Source organism: Macrobrachium rosenbergii, chromosome 17 (genome assembly GCF_040412425.1).
Source record: "Macrobrachium rosenbergii isolate ZJJX-2024 chromosome 17, ASM4041242v1, whole genome shotgun sequence".
Taxonomy (NCBI): domain Eukaryota; kingdom Metazoa; phylum Arthropoda; class Malacostraca; order Decapoda; family Palaemonidae; genus Macrobrachium; species Macrobrachium rosenbergii.
The window spans coordinates 14126222-14152373 of NC_089757.1; the positions used below are offsets into that span (position 1 = coordinate 14126222).

The 26152-nt window shown below is 34.9% G+C and overlaps 1 long non-coding RNA gene across 1 annotated transcript in view; it reads left to right on the forward strand.

The window, feature by feature from the left end:
* The window catches only part of LOC136847753 (uncharacterized), a 103908-nt gene extending 78092 nt beyond the window's left edge, over positions 1 to 25816 (forward strand). The window contains exon 3 of the long non-coding RNA XR_010855823.1: positions 25677 to 25816. This is a non-coding gene — a long non-coding RNA (uncharacterized lncRNA). The remainder of the gene's footprint in view (positions 1 to 25676) is intronic.
* The last annotated feature ends 336 nt before the right edge of the window (positions 25817 to 26152 follow it).

Genomic DNA, 26152 nt, shown 5'->3' on the forward strand with positions numbered 1-26152 from the left:
TCCCAACAATTTATCAAATATAAAAAATTTTTTCGTGTACATTGTAAACTTGACTAAGTTCTTTTCAAGGGTATAATTTGCTTTAAAATTAGCCCAAGTAAGTTTTGGATGTTTACCTATTTACTATTTGTGAATTTAATTCGTCTTTTACTCAAGTGTTGTTTATGCTTAACTTTGAATTACTGAGCTGAAATATAAAGCGGTGTATTAGGTAAACTGTTTAAATTACCGACCGCAATGAAGTGCTGTATTAGCTAAACTGTTTGAATTGCTGAGCTAAAATATAAAGCGGTGTATTGGCTAAACTGTTTGAATTGTTGGGCTGAAATATAAAGCGGTGTATTAGTTAAACTGTTTGAATTACTGAGCTGAAATAGAAAAAGGTGTATTAGCTAAAATGTTTGAATTACTAAGCTGAGATACAATGCGGTTTATTAGTTGAACTGTTTGAATTACTGAGCTGAAATATAAAGCTGTGTATTAGTTAAGCTGTTTGAATTACTGAGCTGAAATAGAAAGCAGTGTATTAGCTGAATTGTTTGAATTACTGAGCTGAAGTAGAAAGCGGTGTATTAGCTGAACTGTTTGAATTGTCGAGCTGAAACATAAAACTGTGTATTAGCTGAACTGTTTGAATTATAGAGCTGAAATAGAAGCAGTGTATTAGTTAAACTGTTTGAATTACTGAGCTGAAAGAGAAAGCGGTGTATTAGCTGAACTGTTTGAATTGCTGAGCTGAAATATAAAGCTGTGTATTAGCTGAACTGTTTGAATTACTGAGCTGAAATAGAAAGCGGTGTATTAGCTAAACGGTGTGAATTATGGGGCTGAAATATAAAGCGGTGTATTAGCTAAACGGTGTGAATTACCGAGCTGAAATATAAAGCGGTATAATAGGTAAACTGTTTGAATGACTGAGCTGAAATATAAAGCTGTGTATTAGTTAAACTGCTTGAATTACTGGGCTGAAATAGAAAGTGGTGTATTAGCTAAACATTGTGAATTACTGAGCTGAAATAGAAAGCGGTGTATTAGCTGAACTGTTTGAATTGCTGAGCTGAAATATAAAGCGGTGTATTAGCTGAACTGTTTGAATTGCTGAGATGAAATATAAAGCGGTGTATTAGCTGAACTGTTTGAATTGCTGAGCTGAAATATAAAGCGGTGTATTAGCTGAACTGTTTGAATTGCTGAGATGAAATATAAAGCGGTGTATTAGCTGAACTGTTTGAATTGCTGAGATGATATATAAAGCGGTGTATTAGCTGAACTATTTGAATTACTGAGCTGAAATAGAAAGCGGTGTATTAGCTAAACGGTGTGAATTACTTAGCTGAAATATAAAACGGTGTATCAGCTAAACTGTTTGTACTGTTTTCTCTGGAATCTTTAGTTTAAATTGCGGGCGCTCCTCTGCTGACGACTTATTTTCTCTTCTCGACCTTCTCCTCCGGCGGTTGTCCATTAACGAAGTAGTCAGACTTTACCAAGACTTGTTACTTGTCTCTGATGAGGTCATTGTCGTTGCCCCGAAGTTGGGGCCGTCTGAGTTAGTGCATGACGAACTTTGATTCAGTTTTTTCTTCTTCATTCTCCGTCTCTACTTTGTCTTCTATTTCTTCTTTTTATATGTTTTTTTATTGTTTTTATTTTTGCCACACACGTACAGTACGTTCTGTCCTGGGGACGCTTGCTGTTTACATGAATGATTTTAATTTAAATGATAATAAATAATTATAATCACCACATCATCATCAGGACCATCATCATAGGGGAGTCTCTTTCTGTGCATATGAATTATTTGATTTTTAACAAATAATAATAATAATAATAATAATAATAATATTAATAATAATAATAATAATAATAATAATAATAATAATAATAATAATAATAATAATAATAATAATAATAATAATAATAAAAGTTTAGTCAAACTGTGTGTTTGCAGTGGGAAGACCTAATTCCATGGATGTGCTGTATGTGTTTTTGACTCAAATTGTGCTCCAACTTTCTTATGTATGTGGTGCTAAGGGTGAATATTCCTACTCATTTGATTTGCGATGTTACACTCCCCAGTTATATAGCTTAAATAATTTCCTGGTTTGTTTGGAACAGTATGAAATCACCTTTTAGTTGCCTTAGTTGGGTAGTTATATAATTAATTTTCGTTAGGTATTATAGTTTTCCAGGGAAATTTTTTTTTTTTAGGAAAACTTGGAAGGTTTGCAGGGGAAAATCAGGTGTTTCCGATGTAACTGAAATGTAAAACAAAAAACAGCTATGGCCAGGGTTTTTCTTTCCGAGGCATATATATTGCCTATTTATCTCCCATTTCTCTCTCTCTCTCTCTCTCTCTCTCTCTCTCTCTCTCTCTCTCTCTCTCTCTCTCTCTCTCTCTCTCTCTGGCACATAATGCATATCTCTCATTCCAGTCTCTCTCTCTCTCTCTCTCTCAGGCACATAATGCATATCTCTCATTCCAGTCTCTCTCTCTCTCCCTCTCTCTCTCTCTCTCTCCCTCTCTCTCTCTCTCTCTCTCTCTCTCTCTCTCTCTCACACATAATGCTTATCTCTCATTCCAGTGTGTGTGTGACTCTCTCTCTCTCTCTCTCTCTCTCTCTCTCTCTCTCTCTCTCTCTCTCTCTCTCTCTCTCTGTCGCAATAGAGGTCCCTTTTGATGTTTCCTTTGATGAAGGAAAGTTGCTTTAGCAGTTAGGCCAGGTCAGCACAATTGTACAAAACTACATTCACATCTCTCTCGCTTTGATCGTGCGTATAACAATTTTTTTTTTCGTTTTTGGTGTATGATCGTTATAAACACGTCTCGTTAAATAAACAGATCCCTGAAGTCTGTTCGTAACTTTTTGAGATGTCTTCTTGGCAGGTGGACGGAGAACAAATAATCAAATGTGTCTTTTCTCCTCGGGTTGGTTCCGAAGATTAGTCAACCTCCAGGTATTAGTTACTCACCACAGCTGTTTCAGTAACAGTTTGTTCTTGCACAGTTCTGCTTGGCTCAATTTAAGCCTATCAGTTTCTTCCATACAAAAATGGGAATCCACAGTTCTTGTATTAAACCTCCCACTCTCCACCCGCCCGGGATCGATCTCCGGATTCGCTGGTGAAGTAATTTTGATGAACACTCGACCTCGAAAGCTTCTATCTATCAATCTATATATATTTATATAGATATATGTGTGTGTGTCTGTGTGTGTATATATTGTATATATATACACACATATACACACTGGACACACACACACACACATATATATATATATAAATATATATAGATTGATAGATAGAAGCTTTCGAAGTCGAGTGTTCCTCAAAATTACTTCGCTTACACAATTGTTCTGTGCATTAATACAATTACCAACATGACATCATTAAAACCGGATGGTATCTGGCGAAGATATTTAATCAGGAAATGTAACTTTTCTTGATTAAATATTTCTGCTAGATACCATTCAGTTTTAATGAGGTCCTGTTTGTTAATATTATATTAATATATATATATATATATATATATATATATATATATATATATATATATATGTATATATATTATATGTATATATATATACAGTATATATGTATGTATATATATATATATATATATATATATATATATATATATATATATATATATATATATATATATATATATATATATATATATATATTATATATCTTTCATCTCACTTGTTTTCAAAGTATGAAACATTATGGAAGTCGTGAAAACGTGAGACACAGGAGTTCCAAAATTTGTCGATTGAAGGAAAGAAGCAGTGACCGAATTAGAATGACAGATGATTTAGAGATAATGTCGTAGTAATGCGAAAATAAGTCAGCATTGACAAATGACAAGAGGACATATCTCTATCTGTTGTTAAATAGCTGTTAATTTTTGATACACGTTCGCACGTGGCGTTGAAGTACTTCATAAATAAAACACTACTTGGCTCCTTTATAAGGTAGTGGGTGATAAGATTTTTGTATATGTATATGTGCGCAACATTCTCAATTAATGGTTAGAGCGGTGTGTAGCCCCTGTAAAATCGTGGACAATACGATATATATGCATATGTCTTGTAAATTCGTGAGTAAAGCATTATATGGCTGGTGTAAATTCTCGGATAAAAGTATGGATATTGTAAGTTCACGGGTAAAACGTTGCTTGGCTCTTATAAATTCACGGAAGAAACATTGGCTCAGCAAATTCAAAGATGAAAAGTTATTTGACTTTTTCCACCATAATTCAGTTAAGTCCTGTAAAATCCGATTCACGTTACGTTGCCAGATCGTAAAACTTCCAATCTCTCGTAGATAAGAAGCTAACGAGAAATCGTTAGCTTGGCTAGTCCCGAGCTAATTATATTCCTAACCTGCGAAGCTGAAATAATCAAGGATAATTAGGCTTCGCAATGATGTCGGCATAATAATGAAAGACTGGGGAGTGGTAATTAACCGAGTTAGATTAATTATTGCTTCCAGTTTCAGATGAAAACAGATTTGACGAGGCTACTGGTCGAAGGTGGAGTGACGTCAAAGGAGGTTTTGGGATATGCTCTTTTTCGTTGATATTTGATATTGCCTTAAACTCTCATTGTGTCCCTTCTCGTCTATTCTGCTCTACCCATGTAAGCTTGTTCTAAAAAAGTGCGCCCTTATTGTGAGGAGTTATAATAATAATAATAATAATAATAATAATAATAATAATAATAATAATAATAATTATTATTATTATTATTATTATTATTATTATTATTATTATTATTATTATTATTATTATTATTATTAAATAACAATAATAACAATAAGTTGCAGAGATAAAAGCGTAGCTAATCTTTTTTACAAACATGACAGACTTCTACCGTAGAGTTTCGCGTGAATAGTTTATCTGTATGTCAAGCACGTTAAAACGAAGAAGAAGGAGTTAAGTTAAAGTTAAAGTCCTCCTGGGCCTCTGTAGGCTCATAGGGCAGGCGCTGATCTCCTGTTTCTTAGGCCGACAGCCAGTGGGTGACAGGACAAGGAGTATAATTGAAAAATTGCCTGCTGGCAAATGTGTATTTCAATTACATTTCCATATTTCATGTAAAGGTATTTTCGTACACACACACATGTATGTTGTGTGTGTATATATATATATATATATATATATATATATATATATATATATATATATATGTATGTATTTATATATATATGTATATATTATATATATATATATTTATATTTATATGTGTACACATACTCTACTACGAACTGTTGGGCTGCCATATCGGCTCGTTTTCCCCTTCCCTTATGTATCATAACGTCCATGGCTTTGTCTCTTATTTTTCATCGTATATAATTTTTTCGGAGTTCTACTTCCGTTTTTAATATCCTGATGCGGACTGCGGCCTTTGGGTAAGAACGACATTAAAGGGAAACATTCCAATTACTGTGGATCTCTCTCTCTCTCTCTCTCTCTCTCTCTCTCTCTCTCTCTCTCTCTCTCTCTCTCTCTCTCTCTCTCTCTCTCTCATGGGAGATCTTATAGATTAGAAATGTATATCTCTAATTATGTATAGTTTTTTCATTGCGTAATGTCGTTTTTGTCGTAATAATTCACTAATTAAAATATTAGAAATAAAAGGCACATTGATTATTAAAAAGAAATTTATAAATTGAGAGGAAAATGAGAGAAATATAAGAATAGAATTATAAATTACAAGGGAAAAAATGAGCGAAAATTTTATGGTTGTAGATCAAATTTGCACATTTTAAGGGAAAAATGAGGATATTTTAAAATAACATTCGAAATTTTAAGTTAAAAATTACAAATTATTAGCGGAAATTAGGAATTAGAATAAGAAAATTGAAATCAAGAAAAGAAACTAATTGGTGAAAAGTCTGGGATTGACAGGGATGTTGGAGAAAATTTGAGAGAAAAATTAAATTTTAATATCTGACACAATTATATGCTAAGAAGTTCGCCAGTGGATTTAATCGAGTTATTGAAATTATGGTCATTATCTTCAGATTAATTAAGGTCATTAGTTGAGAGGCGATGATGTCGGAGTTATCTGGGAAATTACTGTAATATTAACTCCCGAATATTTTCTCAGTATGGGAAGCAGTGTTAATAACGTTCGTCAATCTGCTTTACCTTTCGAGCGTCGCCTTATTGATTGTAAGGGAATGTTTTGAGCCATTTTTGCTTAATTTTTAATCTATGCATGCATAGATACACGACAGGTATAATATGTATGTACAAGAGGTAATAGACTTTTATCCTTCTTGTGGTCAGGCCGGCAACGTGACCTCCTTGTGATTATGGTGACGCGGGCTCGTTTCCAGCAACCGGGCATCACAATCTCTTCAATTTCTTGCGCTTGGGTCTTACGGCTTTGTAGTGACAAGCATATCCAAAAAGCGCGAAGAATTCGAGAAGTTAAGAGGGCATTGTGGCTATTACAATATATATACACACATTCATACATATTTGTATAATATTAGAAGGTGTAATTAGGTTAAGCCATGAGCAAGAACTGTAATTGTTGGTTTATGTTTGCTAGACCTGTGGATCCCTCCCGGTCTGCAGCCCTCCAGTCCTTCCAGCTGTAATTGGGTACAAGAATCTGGCGATACCTTCTCCAGAGGAGATAGTGAAATTAATTCAAATTTAGGTAGTATAGATAATAAAGACTTAACTAGAGGCTTGAAAATAGTAAGTGTGCCTCAAAGGAAAGTCATGGTATCGTTATACAGCACCGGTTAAATTTCAGTGAACAGGTTCCTTAAATGGCATAATTCAACAAAACACGCCAGATGAGGTGCTCGAACTATCACGAATGGCGACGCAAATCTCGCACATTATGAAATGCAAAGGCTTCTGCGCTTCCCGACTAGGCTAAATGAACACTGGGACATCATTAATTGACTGCGTTTTTCATATTCCCCAGTGATTTGCATGTCATTCAACGCCAGTTCCTGATTAGTTATATCTCGGATTCCTCGATAGTATGAGGGTGCCGAAATCAAAGTTAATTATTTGCTGACTGAATAACGGCAAAAGAAACAAAAACAAACGAATTCTTCCCGCTTTTAGTTTTCTGCAAAAGAAAACTATTGAGATGGCTATTTGTCTGTCCGTCCGCACTTTTTCTGTCCGCCTTTAGATCTTAAAAACTACTGAGGCTAGAGGGCTGCAAATTGGTATGTTGATTATGCACCCTCCAATCAGCAAACATCCCAGATTACAGCCCTCTAGCCTCAGTAGTTTGTATTTGATTTAAGGTTAAAGTTAGGCCTGATCGTTTCATGGGCCGTGGCTCATACAGCATTATACCGAGACCACCAAAAGATAGATCTATTTTCGGTGGCCTTGATTATAAGCTGTACAGAAAACTTGATTGCACCGAAGAAAGTTCGGCTCATTTTCTACTTTTTTTAATCGGTGTAAAATGACCAGATATTTCTAGGATAATCTTGCTCTTGTGGGGTCAGGGTTCTCCTGCAGATATCAAAAATATCTATATTGCAAGTAATGTTTGAGTGGCCTATTCAGACGTGTCCGTCCGTACCCTTCTTGTCGAATTCATATTGTTGAGAACTTTGCATAACCAATACTATATAATAAAGCAGATTCATGACACACAGCAACACTGCAACCTTTTTCTTAAGGGAACCTAAAGTGTTTATGTGACATTCGTGACCGAATGTTTACGAAAGGACGATGCATTTGTCTATAAAATTCACGATCTGGTCCAAAATAACTCGTACCGATCTCAAGCCCAGATAAAAGCGAAGGGATGAACGCGGCAAAAAAAAAAAAAAAAAAAAAAAAAAAAAATAGATGAGCAAGTGTTTCGGATCTCATAAAGCTCCTCCAAGGCTGAAGAGTCTATTCTACCTCTCCCCTCACCCTAAAACTAATCACTTGTCGACAGCAATCACGCTCACTCTTAGAGAAAATTTAACCAGAAAGCTACTTACAGGTCTGCATAATCCTGCCAATACGCGCACACACACATACACAGACTTGAACACGCCGGACCAAAACATAACCTCCTCGTTGGAGAGAATGAAAATGACCTTTAACAGACATTGCAACAGGTCCTTTAAAGAAGTCTGGTGCGAGGGTTGGTGGGTTACAGTGAGGTCTGGGGCAGTGAGTGTGTGGGCCAGAATAGCACTAGCGTGTTTGCAAACTCGAGCGGTTTCCCTGAGGGTTCCCGCATCCCTTGTGTGTGAGTTTTACGCAGGAACTTGCCTGATGATGTCACAGTTTGTAAACAAATGTCACTGGCTGGCAGCCTGAACTGACTCTTTGCGTAAACAAGGTAGAGGAGGTTGCTTATATAAGGAAGGCTATTTATTGCATCCTCTTTTCCCACTCCCCTTTTTTCCTCTGTCCTTATTTCCTTGGGTTGAAGGAAGTGGAAGAGAAGTGGAATGGCGGTGGAAGAGGAACTTTGGTTCATATCTGGTGACCTCGTTTTCTGAGAGGCTTAGGTCGTCAGTATGCGTCAGTGTTTATATAAGCAGTATATATATGTATGTGTGTTCGTATGTGTCTATCTCTGTATGTGTGTGTATGTATGTATGTGCATGTGTATTTAGTAGGTACGTATCTATAAATGTATTGTATGCCCATTTTCCCTATTTAAGGGGGTGGGCCTCTGAAAGTGTTACCACTCCGTGTTTTTCAGCAAGTCTTTTAGGATGAGGTTACTAGCTCCACACGATGGGCCAAAGATATTAAGTCAGTCACACACACACACACACACATATATATATATATATATATATAATATATATATATGTATGTATATATGTGCCACCGCTTGACGTTGTTACTTTACTATTATTTGTTTCGCGACTAGTTTGGATGCTGAGCAGATTATTCATTTGCTTCGATTTTTATTCCTTATATTCATATTTTACCAACTTCCACTAAGAGAACAGTTGCATTATATGCAAGCTTACTGAGTGCGCGGTTTTCGTGTATAAAAGTCTGTAATTAAAAAAAAATCTTAATTTACCTCTTATTCTTAAGTTTGACACACTTGAGAATAGGACCAGTGCTACAAAGAGCTGATTTTGGTCTTTCTGATGAAATAAAAGTCTTAATCAGTTTAACCACTCCACAGACATTTCTAAACTCCAGTAGAAGTGGCTCGAAGGATTTATATTTTTATTGAGAGGGGAAAATTTGAGCAAGAAAAGTTAATGGAATTGAACTGTTAGGTAGTAAGAAACCAAAGAAGACCCTAAGGGCCTTGCGCAAAGGGCTCGTTGGCTAGGAACCGCCCAACGGTGTCGGAAGTGATTCACTGTCAGTTCATTAATGAAATATATATATATATATATATATATATATATATATATATATATTATATAATATATATAAAGAAAATATATATAATATATTATATAAAGAAAAAATATATATATACATACATACATACATAAATACATACATACATACATACATACATACATACATACATACATACATAGGAAATCGATCCGCCAAAACCTTATCAGAATCCGTGACAGACGCCATAATTTGAAAAATTTATGAGAAGTCATTATTGCAGATCAATCGGCCATGTCTGTTCGTTACCTTGAAATCCATCAAAATCCGAAAAAAAGTAAAAAAATAAGCTATATATATATATATATATATATATATATATATATATATATATATATATATATATATATATATATATATATATTTATATATATATATATATATATACTGTAGATATATATCACTAGGGGACAAACTAATGGAAGTATCCAAAAGTTTTTTTATAAGGCAACATATCCCATCACCACCTCTTAGCGCTATCAATTAAACATCGCCAACCATCATACCTTGGGAGTCAATAAATATCTAGTTTGAGAGCCTTTTTTTATGGGATGTTAATACTGCCTGACATTTCTCTGATTTTACTGGAGTCCCGCTTCGTGATAAACTAACTTTTTATGAATTGAAATCCCGAGAAATTTACAACCAAATGGGTCAAAGTATGTAGCGCTGCAAGGTAAATAATTATATTTAATCTAATTGATATTCATTTTAAAAGGAAAAATTATCAAAGTCAAAAGAAATTTTCTTTTATCACTAAGGAAAACTAACGTTCCAAATTGGTGTATATATATTTATATACGGTGTATATACATGTATATATATTCATATATATATATATATATATATATATATATATATATATATATATATATATATATATATTTTATATATATATATATATGTATATACTGTATATAAATATATATATATATATATATATATATATATATATATATATATATATATATATATATATATATATACATATATTATATAATATATTTTATATATTTACAGTATGCATATATAATATATATGTGTATATATCTATATAATTTATATATATTATATATATATATATATACACACAGCAGTTTGGTTGGTTTTCCTTAGAGATAAAAGAAAATTTCTTTTGATTTTGATAATTTTTCCTTTTAGATGTATATTAATTAGATTAATTATAATAATTTTAACTTGCAGCGCTACATGCTTTGACCCATTAGGTTGTAAATTTCTCGGTATTTCAATTTAAAAAAAAAAAGGTGTTTTATTACGAAGCACAACTCCAGTAAAATCAGAGAAATGTCAGGCAGTATTAACATTCCATAAAAAAGGCTCTGAAGCTGAATATTTGACTCGCAAGGTATGATGGTTAGTGATGTCTAACTGACAGCGCTGTCAGGTGGTGATGGGATATGCTGTCTTACCATAAAAATGTTTTGGGAACTTCTAATAAACGTTTTGATATATGGAATATATATATATATATATATATATTTATATATATATCTGTATATATATATATATGTATATATATATATATATATATATATATATATATATATATATATATATATATATATATAAAAGCATTAAGCCACAAACGTCCTTTAATATCCAGTTCGCTCTACCTCGGAAATAATATATTTTCATATATGTTAGCCGAAGGGGAATTTTTTAGTTGATAATGAGTTCGTCGTCTCGTGGGCTCGAACCGCGGAAGAACAAAACTTAGGATTACAGTGTCACCTCAGACCTTAGCGAATTGGATATTAAAGGACATTTGTAGCTTAATGCTTGTATATGAATCACGGTGATATGATAAAATTCATATATATATATATATATATATATATATATATATATATATATATATATATGTATATATATATATATATATATATATATATATATATATATATATATATATATATATATATTATATATAAAAATAATAAAAAATATGTATATAGGGCTTATTTTTTTCTGATTTTGATGGCTTTCAAGGAAACGAATTGACTTGACTGATTGATTTGCAATAATGACTTCACAAAAATTTTTCAAATGATGGCGTCTGACACGGAATCTGACAAGCTTTTGACTGATCGATTTCCTATAGTAACCGGTCATGTCAGTAACGTTGGACATTTATACCGGAATGCGTAGTCTGCGGATTTATTTTGTAATATGGAAAATAATTTTCATAAAAATCTCTTATGTAATGACATTTGTACAGTTCAGAGTTAACTACAGTTATTAAGGTTATATAAGGGTAAAATGAAAGACTAACTTTGATAAAAACAACATTAATAATGAACAAAAAATTATGTCTTGTGTAGACGTCCTCTTCAAGGAACTTGAGTAGAGGATATATTGTATATCTTCCTCATCCTGGCACTCAGAGAGTTGATAGTGTAATCTGAAGACTCCAAGACTGGGCAACTTAACCAGCAATGGCCTGGTCGTCTAGTGGACCAAATAACCATCACAGAATTGCTGAGGTTGACCAGGCTTCACTAATGTGATATTTATTTATGTATGTGGTGTCCAGTCCTCCCGGCGACATGGAGCAAATTCCTATATTGTGGTATTGAATAACATATAAAGGTTCTCGTGCTAGGTTACTAGACCAGACATTCACAAAGCAAATGAATTTCTTATATTCCTAGTATATTAGTTAATTTTTACGAAGGAAATAATTTGGTTACTTCAGAATTTTCTGGAAGTAGTTCCTGAACTCCCATATTTTTATTTTTATTTACTTTTTTTTTGGTAAAGTTAAAGACTATGGACGTAGATCATAAAGGAATCTTCCTGAATTTTTAGAGCCTCAGAATCTGAGCCCATACTCATTCGCCCCTCTGTTACCTTTTTAAAAAGGTTGTGTTTATTTCTTATGTATTTTTAGCAAGTTATCGACGCATTTCATACAAAAGATGTTAAGGGACAAGATACTCTTAAATATTTTATAGTTATTTATTCTTTGTTCCTGTATGTGCTTTAGTTTTTCATATTTTATAGTTTCCAGAAAGAGCCAGAAGTGTTATTTTTTCTAAATAGTGCAAATCTGTCTAAAGCCGAACTTAATATTTTTGCAGCTATTGTTTTAGAACAAATAGGGGAAACCTTTGACATCTGTGTAAATAGCTTTTACATTTTTTCCTTTCTTTAATGCACTTGAAAACATCGATCACGAATCTCCTAATTGTCAGACAAGCAGCGTAAAGACTAGAGATTTGTACGGTCGTCATAATCATGATAAAAAAAACATTGGTAATCCAATTGCCGGCGGTTTGCAGGCGCTACGTCTGATTAGACTAATTCGCGAGCATTAAAAAAAAAATAAAGAACTTTTAGAAGCATTGCCGTATTGTTCTTTCGTATGTGATTATTTTGAAACAAAAGACAGTGATGTAACGGAACAGAAAATAGAATATTTTTCTTTATATCAAGAGGAATTGGTCTGACAGAAGAAGAACGTCAGATGCGATGTTTTAATGCTGATAAATAAATAATCGAGAACTTGTTTATGTGGCATCGACCGGATCATGTTTGATAAAAAAATACCGTTTGGAAATTTCCACTGGTTTGACCTGGTTTTAAAGCTGAGGGTTAATCATACGCCGAGAAGAACTTGAAAGATTTGGAAAAATAACGCTGAATAGGGAATATGAAATAGCATGAATATACAGACGGTAAAAATTGTTGTGATAAGATCAAAAATTTTTTGAAAGGGACACATAATCTGGTAGCGAAAAAACTCGATCCGATAAATCTATTCAAGACGCTTAAAAATCGAGCAGAATTAGGTAAGCATCCACCCACAAACTCCACGTACGTGCTGACATACCCGGATTATATTTCCAAATATTAGAGTACAAATATCTTTTGATATCGAATTCACTAAACCTTCAGAGTACCGTACACCCAAGTGGAATTATAGTTGATAGGGCTGCTGCGCCGGCCAGGATTAGAAACAACGATAAAAAGGGATTTTACCAATTGGCTAAAATATATTTTATATATATATATATATATATATATATATATATATATATATATATATATATATATATATATATATATATATATATATATATATATATATATATATATATACATATATATATATATATATATATATGATTATATATATGCATATGTATAAATACACCTAATGGATGATTATATATATGCATATGTATAAATACCCTAAAGGCGTGGCACAAAATGCAAAAGATCCTTCTGGTTATCAACAAGCATATAGTGGTGAGGTTGCAATCCCTACGCCCAATCCTCGCCACTCAGTTGACGCCGGACGCGAAGCAAGTGCCTTACAAACGCGAGCTCGGCTTCTTACCACACACACATATTTCGTTGTAATTTCTAGGATAGCAGTGACCTTTGATTTGTTTGCTTTTTTGCCCCGTACGGTCTTCGGTTATTCAGGCTGAGCGTGACTCCCTCGCCCTAAGGGGATCATATTCTTTGATATGTATGTCAGCGATAAGTAAATCGATCCGCCTTGGTATTTTTGTGTGGGTTTCGGTTGTGACTTATATATGGGTAATTGGACGCCCCTTTTTCTCTGTTACCTGGACTTATATGGAGGAAGGGATATTCACGTGTTTGTTCCTTGTTATGTGGGTGTCAGTGTTTTTTTCATGCTATTATTTTGTTTTGTTTCATACTATTATTCTTTGGGAGTTTCATACTATTATTTATACGTTCATTGAAAGATGGATTGATTTATTGCCTTGACTGTGTCGGGGTTTCTGCGTCTCGCATTACTTTAGTTTTTATTAACAGTTTGAGGTTCAAGTCATCGCACTGTTTAACTACATTTTGCTTACTGCAGGTCATTAATTGATTTTTATACTAAATTTTATTCCTTTATTCACCTACTTGGTTTTATTTGTGTTTGCTCAAATAAGATTATTGTTGTAATCTTTGCTATTCTTCTCTTGCATTTGTGCAATCATTCATATACTTATTTCAGATGCACTAAATATTTTACTGATTTTTTTTTTGGTACAGTTGATATAGAGCTGGTTTCTGTGTCGGGTTTTTCTGTCTTTTCATTCATTCTTAGGCTTTCCCTTCTTGATGTTTTGTATTTGTTTTTATATTTCTCCATATAATGATTATTTCTTGTTTTTATATTTCTCCATATATTTAGTATTTTATTGTAGATAATGAAAATTGAGTGTGCATACTTCATAGGAATTAAATGCAGTGTTGACTATATTGTCTTAATTCCGTATACAGTAATTTTCTGCTTTTGGTTTTTATAGTTTTTCCTAATGTTTGAAAATTTCAAGGAAGAAGGGTGTGTTGGATGCTAATCAGGTTTGCGTCATTTTCCTTTAAGAAATGAGCTAAGCCAAAAGAAGCTTATATTTATAAGAACATCACCATCGGGCCAAGCTATAAGAGACTAAAGTCTTTACTCATTTAGCATGTCTGGTTAAAATTTTGATATCAATAAAAATCATCGTACAATATCATGTTTTCTTTGAAAACATTTGAAGGTCATGCAACACACGTAATATGTACACAAAATACATAAAGATCCCACCGAGATAATAAGAGCTTAACGACAGTCAGGCAAGGAGATCCGAAACTTCGTCTGCAACCAACGCATGATGGCCGAAAGCAAACTGGAATGTTTACAATTTTTACGTCCGGGCAGGCGGGTATTCCCGCCTACCTGGCGGTAGTTACTGCCTAACCACCTTGCTCAAGAGTTTAACGGCCGTTTCCAGCCTACTCATGCACCCATACACACTAAATCTCCTTGTTGCTAGACTTATATCTTCGACTCTTTTTAGTACCATCTTCATTTCTCTATTTTAATTCTTTCAGTATACGCATTGGCTTAGGCTACCGTGGCTGTTGTTGGTGCCACGTCGTTGAAATTTCATTTAGTCGCTAAGCCATTCATAAAATTTCCATAAGAAAACTGTTCCCATTTCATCTGTGGATCCTTGACCTTTGTCGTCAGATAAATTCAAACATCATTAAGTGATTTTCAACTTTGTGTCGCGAGAGAAAACATAGAATTTTACTGTTAGATTTTGACGAAGTTTATTTGGTTTGTTCTAGGTCTCTCACCTTCGCCCTAACTGCATTAGAGCTGAATACATTAGCATAAGAATTAGGTTCGCTTCTAAACACTTCCTTCCTTTACATTGCCAGCGGCTTTCAAAGACCTTATTCCATAGGGTTTAACGATGGAGTTCAAAGCTCATTCCCTTTTGAGCCTTGAATCTAATTTGAAGAGCTCACGAGGAGAATTTGTATCTCTTCCATTACATTTCTTTGATTCTGGACGTAATAGTATTCCCGTTTTTTTTTTTTTTTTTGTTTTCTGTAAAAGAAAACTATTGAGATCGCTATTTGTCTGTCCGTCCGCACTTTTTCTGTCCGCCCTCAGATCTTAAAAACTACTGAGGCTAGAGGGCTGCAAATTATGTTGATCGTGCACCCTCAAATCATCAAACATACCAAATTGCAGCCCTCTAGCCTCACTAGTTTTTCTTTTATTTAAGCTTAAAGTTAGCCATGATCGTGCGTATGGCACCGCTATAGGTGCCAACAACACTGACCACCACCGGGCTGTGGCTGAAAGTTTCATGGGCCGCGGGTGAGAGTTTCATGGGCCGTGGCTGAGAGTTTCATACCGCATTATATGCTGTACAGAAAACTCGATTGCGCTGAAGAAACTTCGGCGCGATTTTTACTTTTCTTTTTTTTATTCCAAGTGGGATGGTAGTGGTCGTGCCACAGCGAGGTATTGGCGATCCTTGTCGTTCTCTCTGATCTCTAGTAGCGAGTTTTTTGTTTTTTTTCGGGAGGTGGGGGAAGATTGCTGTGACATTTTATTTTAGTTATAATTTTTGGGGGCTGCGGGAGACGGATGGGGCGTTTAGTTTTCGATGAAATACGAAATTTAAAAATATTAATTTGCTTATGGTATATGATTGCAATGTCTTCTTTAATGAAAGGAGTCGTTACGGTTTTGTAATTTTACAGTACATAAGGAGGAGTTGAAATATTTATTATTTTTGTGGGTTCGTTACTTTGAAACATTGTGAAAGGTGATCTCTAACAGTTATTTTTCATTGGAACTGTTATTTAACGAAATCCCGAAGACTGGTTGTTGTTTATCCTTTGAAATTTCATGATTCAGTTTTCGCTTGACACTTTTTCCACTTCTTGTGCTTCAGTTTTGCTTTCTTGTTTTGTCTTGTTATGTAATAGTATTTTCCGATTCCATTTATGTTCTGTATTATAAATCATTTCGAATTTATTCAATTTTTGTGTCTGCCATTTTGTATTTTTTGATGTAATCCAATTTTGAAGTTATGTTTCCTTTATTAAGTGTTCAGTATTTTACCACTTGCTTTATTTGTATCCTTTAATACTCCTACGTACTGATCTTCACGACGGCTGCGTGTGGGCCCAGTTGTATTTGTTAATTTGAGCCCAGCGTTATCTTGAATTTCTTTTGTCCGTCTCTCTAATTGTTAGTCAGATTTTCTTGTCTTTTTGTCCAATAGATGCCACACAAACTTGTAGATGGATTGCTGTGAAATATTGTGATGGGATTATTAATGAATTAATCTGAATTGCCACTAAGGATTTTTTTAGAATTTAAATGATCCCAGATATAAAGATAAATTTAAATAATAGCGTGCACCAGGGCTAAATATTCGGCAGTAAAGTGTGGAAAATGACCTTCGCCTCAAATTTGGAAAAAAGGTTAGGTATTCTCTCAACCTGTAAAATTTCATACGGGTTGGAATATCCAACTAGATGTGGTGGATAAAAATGTGAACTCGTTGAGAAGTCATTTTTTCGCTTGTGATTTTTTTTTATTCATTCATGTGTGTAATGGGATCTTGTATTTCTGTCATAATGCTAGTGTGAGGATGAAATCGTTTAGACAATTTATAGATAATTATTGCTCCTCTCTCTCTCTCTCTCTCTCTCTCTCTCTCTCTCTCTCTCTCTCTCTCTCTCTCTCTCTCTCTCTCTCTCTCTCTCTCTCTCTCTCTCTCTCTCTCTCTCTCTCTCTCATATAAAGAAAAGATTTGAAATTTTTAGATAATTATGTTCTCTCTCTCTCTCTCTCTCTCTCTCTCTCTCTCTCTCTCTCTCTCTCTCTCTCTCTCTCTCATATAAAGAAAAGATTTGAAATTTTTAGATAATTATGTTCTCTCTCTCTCTCTCTCTCTCTCTCTCTCTCTCTCTCTCTCTCTCTCTCTCTCTCTCTCTCTCTCTCTCTCATATAAAGAAAAGATTTGAAATTTGTAGATAATTATGTTCTTTCTCTCTCTCTCTCTCTCTCTCTCTCTCTCTCTCTCTCTCTCTCTCTCTCTCTCTCTCTCTCACCTTCCAATATACTTGGAGTGCTGTTCACGTTGCTGACTTAATCTTACGAAGGAAAGCGGCGAATTGAATAAAAATTCTGGACATCTTCAAACATTTCGCTCCAGAAAACCTATTTCTTATTTCTTACCGATGACTAAGATTGATGGCTCTTCCACAGGCGACCTGTGGGGTCTGGTTTTGTCCGTGTGAGGCAGCGCAGGATGGGCGTATGGCGAAAAGTATGCTTATAGTTTTCATAAATATTTATTAACTTCCTTATTTTTATGATGCCGTCATGCCTATGTGGCCTCGTTGCTTATTTTTGTTTGGCATATGCTTACGTGCCAATGTACTGCGTGAGTGCATATGCTGCATAAACTATGTATGTACACACAACCGAACGGTCAGTGCTACATTTAAACCCTGAATTATTGAATCTTAGATGAACCATTCCCTTCTATTAAGCTGTTTAGTGTATATATATGTGTGTAGACTGCGTAGAAAGATATATCGTAGCCATAAACGAATTGCGTCGAATGGACATGCACATCCCATTTTCTTGTCCTTTGCTTCTCATTTTAATATAAGCCGCGACATCCCCCACCCCCTTAAGCACGTGTCGGCGCTAATTAATCTGGCCCTTGTGTAACGCTCTCGCCTTCCCTTTTCCCCTTGCTAAGCCCTTCAGAGGACCTCTTCCTCCGTCTTCTCTTCTCCCGTTCTAATAATCCCCTTTCACTCTTCCGTGTCGTGCTTTCAAAGGCTTTCAGCTCTGAGAGATGTCCCGCTCTCCTGGGCCCCCTATCCACCTCCCCCTCCCCTCTTCCCCACCGTGCCTGTTGCAGGAAAAGCTGGCCCGCTTGTGCAATACTGTCTCTCCTCGAGCGGTTCATTATTCATGTTTTAGAATTTCGTGTTGGATTTCTTCACTATTTAACATTACGTGATTTTGCAAAGGGCTTGAGTTTATAGGCTAATTTGTATATATATACTATATATAACTTAATGATTACAGTACTGTCGTCTTCATGGTCCATTATTCCATTTTGGATTTTCTTTACGCTAGTTTTTTCTTGTTCGCTACTACATAAATTTGCAGCAATAAGGTTAATTTATCATTTACGAGTGCAAGGGTTTACCGGCTCTAGCAGCAACTCCATTTTCCCGGGGTAAAATTGTTTCTTGTTTTATTGTCGTGCGCTGCGTCACTTAAGTTGTCCTTATTGACATTTGTGTTTAGGAACTTAACAAGTTCCTCCTGTGGTGCGAACAAAGTTGCACGGTGATTACGTATTCCTAAGTTACTGTCCTTTTCTGTGTGTTTTCCACATCTGAAAGTTTTCGCTGAATGTTAATGAAGTTTTGAGGAGGCGGAGTGGGCTGTCGACGAGGGAATACATTGTTACCTGCGGCAGGGAGGTTATTTTTAATTATTTGTTTAGTTGTTCGTGGGTTATGCAGCGAATTTAACGGGAGCAACAACAAGTGCTTTGATTTTGGCGGAAGTATGCGCTTTTTTACGATCTGTCTAATATTTACGTGCGTCGGATCTAGAGTTGTTATAGTCTGGTGTTGGAAAATGTATGCAATTTGAGAGGTATCCAGTATTCACTTACGCAGAAAGCCCTACATTAGTAGTAGTAGTAGTAGTAGTAGTAGTAGTTACCGGGATTCGCCTTTGAAACGGCTCCCATCCATGGTACAGCCACATATGCCCTTATCCACACTCTCCACTGACCTGAAGATTTACTCCGCGCCCTTTGCCCTTGGACTGAAATCCCCTTCCATCAGGCCTTGCGGCGAAGCCATCGCCCGATCTCCTGGGTGATTCAGTTCTCCTTCAATTAATCCCGTGTTTGTTCCATCGCGGCGATTGTCACCTCTTTCGCTGAAATGGCGAAGCGGGAATCGAGATACCTCGAGATCCTTTCAAGTTCTCCGCCAATTAAAGGCCTGGCTTTGTGCCATTAGTTTCCGCGATGGCTGAAGGGCTTTTGCTTTGAATCGAATGCCCCATTATCATTATCAGCTCTGCCCAGTTCCGTCCCGCCTGGAATCCTGAATTTTATTGCAACCCTCGTTTCAGCTCGTTCCGTACTGGGGGAGTATGTTTTCTTTATATTCATTTTTTCATTGTATAATACAGAAAGATTACTGGGTGTGAACTTCGTTGGGTATTTATACACGCACACACACACACACACACACATATATATATATATATATATATATATATATATATATATATATATATATATATATATATATATATATATATATATATATATATATATATATATATATATATATATATATATATATATATGTAAAATATATATATATATATATATATATATATATATATATATATATATATATATATATATATATATATATATATATATATGTAAAATATATATATATATATATATATATATATATAATATATATTTATATATATAGCAACGCTTTAAAAGATAAAGGATACAGGACGCAAATTTTCACACGCCTGCAATTAGGAAATATTTTGATTTTCGAATCCTTTTCTTATTAAAATTCAGATTTTTAGCAATATGAAATTAACAGTCCCTCTATTTACAGTGACGTTCAACTTTCCATGTATTTGTAGGACCCCAGTAATTAAAACTACCACGCACATCGAAGATGTTTTTTCATCACGAAAAGTGACTTAGTCACAAAATTCCTGTCACAGAATACCAACTGCTCCTTCGTCAGAAGTGATTTCAATGCTGGAATATGAGTATACAATTTCCTTTTAATTGCAACGGCATTTGTCACGGTTTTTCTGCGAGCAGCCACAGTGATCTGTTGATGTTGAACAGCAGTGCATCTAGGCCGCACATTTCTAGGGAAATGATTTTTTCCTTCTCTTTTTCGTTTTATTTACTGATAAAAAGTTATCTTGCTGAGACCAAACTGTTCTGCACTCTTAAATCCACAAACACCGGCCTTATGCCACGAACTTTAATTTGCCTTGCTGTTGAGCTTGTACGTGCAAAGTCTTTAGGAATATAAATTATGATAATTATTTTCAGTTTTAGAAACACACACAAAAAAGAAAGTAAACAAATAAAATAAATATTTTATCCTCATTGACTCTTATCGGCCTAATGCAGTGTTCGTTTCGAAATTTTTCGTGAAACTTCGTCTTTATAAACTTTCTCTCCTTTTTTTTTTTCTTACAAAATTACATTCGTTGCGTGATTCATAATCTTATTATAAGAGGAACATTTTATCTTCTTTGTCTATTTCGAGGAATAATATGTTTCATGGTGAACGGAAGCTTATGGAGGGCAATATCAGAAATTGTTTTCGTAACTATATACCGCAAGCCGTAACCTTGTTAGATCCAACCGATGGAAACTGGAGCTGCAAAGGTTCAACATCACTCGCTCTTGGAATGTCGATACATACAAGATAGCCTCATTCTGGAACAGACTACCAGCTGAGGTACCACTCAGTTCAAGAATAGACTAGGTAACGGGATCTACACACTTGTGTAATTGTTATTACGTGTGCTCTTGGATGGGCTAGTAAGTCTGCGGCATCTCTCTCTCTCTCTCTCTCTCTCTCTCTCTCTCTCTCATTTAACCCTCTCTCTCTCTCTTCCATTTAACCCTCTCTTTTAATAAATAATAAATAAATATACCACATTTTCTCGGACATTACTTTAACCCCCGCCCCCCCATTCCCCTGCCTCTTGCAAAACTTTCACTATTCCGAACCGCCTCCAGGACATATTGTCAGGCCCTTCTTGTCTGTCAGACGAGGGTTGCCTGCATATGTCCAAATGGTGGAAATTGTTTTTCGTTTTTCTTTCCTTCTTTCTTTCCTTAGTAGGATTATCACACATGCGAAGTATTACCTGTTATTAGAATTTTATTTCTTTGGTGGGATTACCTAGCGCGTAGTGCGTTGTAAGGAAAGAGAACAGGGATTATGAATTATTGATAAATGCACCCAAAACTTGGAAGGAGCAAAACAGTCAAGGGATTTAGGATATATATGAAAAGGCTCACAGGAATAGAGTTTTGTGAAGGGCTTTTATAAGTATTGCATTGATATTGTTTTACATTTTTTTGCTCTGCATTACGCGAAATTCAGTTTTTGCATGATATGTTTCTCAGATATTTTCGTTGTTTTCTATGTTGTTCTATTTTATTGCTCTGTTATGATTTCTTAAATGTACGGACAGTCGGATGATGTAAAGGAAACCTTTACTTTCTCTGGGACAGTGATATGAAGCCTGAATGGAAAGCACGAAAAGTGTTAAAAGGTATATATATATATATATATATATATATATATATATATATATATATATATATATATATATATATATACATATATATATATATATATATATATATATATATATATATATATATATATATATATATATATATCAATAGAAGGATCCGCAGTGATACTCTTGTATAGCAAGACGAAATGTATTGTAGAAATATTTACAGAGCTAAACAAGAGTATCACTATGGATCCTTCTATTGATAACTCAGAAGCACGATAAGGTATTTTTATATTTCATATATATACAGTATATATATATTATATATATACAATATATATATCTGTAATAGGAAATTGCCGCAGCGAAATTGTCATATTGAAATTCAGCATTTAACTGCGGAAATATAAAACCCGTGGTTAGTTTTTCTGCAAGATACTGACAGCGCCATGCTGACTACATTTCAGTTAATTAGTAACTTGAAAATATTTTGCCGTAAGGACGACTCTTCCTGGCCTTTAAGAGTCATTTTAATTTTCGTTACTTTTTAGTTTTCTGTCAAAGAAAACTACTGCGATGGTTATTTGTGTGTCCATCCGCACTTTTTCTTTTCGCCCTCAGATCTTATTGCGAATTGTTATTTGTGGTTCGGTGTTATTGCCATTTGTTACCGCCATGTCTCGTATAGAAAATTGATTTGTTATTTATTATTGGTTTTGAAGCATTGCTAATTTTACCATAAAAACTGCTGAGGCTAGAGGGCTGCAAATTGGTATGTTGATCATGCACTCACCAGTAATCAAACATACCATATTGCAGCCCTCCAGCCTGAGTAGTTTTTATTTTATTTACGGTTAAAGTTAACCATAATCGTGCGTCGGGCACCGCTATAGGTGCCGACAACACAGGCCACCACTGGGCCATGGCAGAAAGTTTCATGGGCCGCGAGTGAGAGTTTCATGGGCCTTAGCTGATAGTTTCATACAACATTGTGCGCTGTACAGCTTCGGCGCACTTTTTTTTACTTGTTTTTTTATGTTATCGAATATGTGCAAGATTCCATGTGGGACAAGCGTAAACCACAGTTAACTCGCAAAGCAAGCTCTTATCAGAACAGGATGATTTTATGTGGAGAGAGAGAGAGAGAGAGAGAGAGAGAGAGAGAGAGAGAGAGAGAGAGAGAGAGAGAGAGAGAGAAAATAGAATAACACACAACAAATCAATAAATACAGATCGGTAAAGTAAACAGGGATCCAGTTTCAAAAGAGCTCTCGGCCTTCTGATGTGCAAAAGTAAGGACTGAAATAGGACGAAAGAGTTAGGAATATATTTCTTTACTATTTCCCCTCGCTCCTCCTTTTCCCTGACATCTGAAGAGTTCGGAAGGGAACGGCAAAAGAGCGACCGTAGAATGTGACCTGTTTCTGGCGACCTGCAAAAAACAGGTTTCCGTCGAGATATTGATTAATCTCTTTCCGTCTCTCTCTCTCTCTCTCTTTCTCTCTCAAATGTAATTAATTTCTACGAGATGAAAAGGAAATGTAAAAACATTTCTGTTCTCCCCTTTCACAGGTCTTTAACGTCTTTAATTCCTGATTAAAAATGGGAATAACTTGGTAAGTTTCTCTCTCTCTCTCTCTCTCTCTCTCTCTCTCTCTCTCTCTCTCTCTCTCTCTCTCTCTCTCTCTCTCTCTCCTGGTTAAAATAATGGGAATAACTCGGTAAAATTCTCTCTCTCTCTCCTGATTAAAAATTAGAATAGCTTTGGTAAAACTCTCTCTCTCTCTCTCTCTCTCTCTCTCTCTCTCTCTCTCTCTCTCTCTCTCTCTCTCTCTCCTGATTTAGAAATAAAAAATGGGAATAACTTGGTAAAATTCTCTCTCTCTCTCTCTCTCTCTCTCTCTCTCTCTCTCTCTCTCTCTCTATCTCTCTGTCTCAAGCTATCTGACGGGGTCGTTGACCTTTTGGTGTTGGGTCGACCTTTAGAGATGCACTTCGATAAATGTTTATTTGCCCATGCCCACAGACGCAGGCACGCACTTTTGGAGTTACTATAGAGTTCTGTCTTAGTTCTCTACGTGTCAGTTTTTTGCCACTTTAATGATGTGAAAAATTAGACATCTTGTAGTATCATATAAGTTGTTTTTCTTGGCTGAAACCTTTTGATTGAAAGGGTTACAGGTTACAGACATTTTCGTAATTCATGGTCAACCTGCAGTGATTTTTTTTTTTTTTTTTAGAATTTCCATTATTTATTTTTCTTTTGTTTTGCTTGGTTGCCACAGATGCTTGATTCATTTTGCTGTTCATGTATATTTGCAGTAATTACTTTAGTGCGCCCTTGCAGTTTTATTTGATTATGTTCGGATCTATGATATTTTTTCAACTCTCTCGTCGCTGTGTTCATATGATTTTCTGTGATTAATTATTACCCGTGCATACTATCTTGTTAATTTATTCAAGTCATAGTACCAAAACAGGAGCCTGTTTCCGTACTCTCGTGTCATATTACTCTTGATAATCATTAATGTATTCTTGGGAGGCCGATGGCGAGATCACCCTAGTGCCTTTCATCTTTCCAAGTCCTGATTAATAGCAGGAGAAAGAATTCTTTTTCACAATGATGCAAGATCTGGTGTACTCAGTGGATTTAGTGAATAGCTTCCAAGGATGTCTGAAGACTCCAAATTATCGATATCAAGCACGGATATACCCGGCTAATCTAGGATATTCAATAAGTATCAATTAAATAAACATCTTACAAAGATACTGTGGAGTTCGTTGTTGTTGCCACTGTCTTCCAGCAGTCTGCTGTATATTTAATGTTAACTATATCATTATCTATTGTAATGTGACGTAAAAGTGGGAATATAGAAATGCAAAGGAAATTTCCGAGAACTTGAATTATTCAGAAAACCCTCTCGTATACTTGTCTCATTAAAGATTATGGCTGCATGGGTAGTTTAAAATTCAGTGTCTCTGTTTTTCTAATAATTCATTTTCCTGTTAAGGAAAGGTCATAAAAATCAGTGTCTCTGTTTTGTTAATAATTCATTTTTCTGTTAAGGAAAGGTCATAAAAATCAGTGTCTCTCTTTTGCTGATAATTCATTTTCCTGTTCAGGAAAGGTCACGTAACACTTGACCAACATTCATTTCATCAAAAGGGGGATAGGGAGACACTCGAGATAAAGCTGGCGATATAACTGAATTATGGATCTGATTTTGGCCAAATTTACATTTTCTGTGCTTTTTTTATATTATAAGTAATTTTATATCATTATTTTTATTCATAATGTGCTTAAATTCGTTAGGAAGAGACCGAAAGGTCCATTTAGTATTTAAAGCAATCTTCCAACAGAAAAAGGCAAAGGAAATATAAAACGCAGGATGAATTAACAAACAGATCAATATAAATATATCAGAATAATAGTGTAAGTCAAAAAGATTATGGCAGTGACAAATAGCTCTTTAAAGTAGTTTTATCACAGTTATCAATGGGACGTCCTCTGGTAAATTGCTAGCCAGCCCTTTCATATTTCTGTTTTATGTGTAGGTATGACGTAAGGATTATTCAAATAATATTTTATTTCTTCTTTTATCCATTTGAATGCATTTTCTATGAATGGTATTGATAGTTATTTTTCTTTTATTTCAGGGCTGAGTAACGGACATGTGACGTCATCGTTCATAGCCTGCGTCAAGGATTACAGGAGCTGTCATTTCATGGCCGGCCAAAGCAACGCCTGTTCGAAGAGTCAACGAAACAGAAAATAGGAATCCTCTCCTGAGTGTCATATCCACAATAACTTTTAAATTAACTGTTTATCATAGTGTGTATCGGTGTCATTGAATGTTATTTAATGTAACTGTGTTAAGTGTTTATCGATCTTATTGATGTATCATTAGATATTCTCCGGTGTTTAGAGTATATGTATCATATTTGTGGGGAAGCTAAATTTTTCTGAAAGTGTATCCTTATATTTAGACAGTTTTAGTTCCTTGAACTTCAAACTCGAAAATCAGTGTTGTGAAAAAAAAAAGCCATTGACACCAACTGTTCAGGTTTCTGGACGTGACCACGTGATGTTTGTGTTACTAATAACTAGTTTTTACTAAGTGTACGTAAAATGA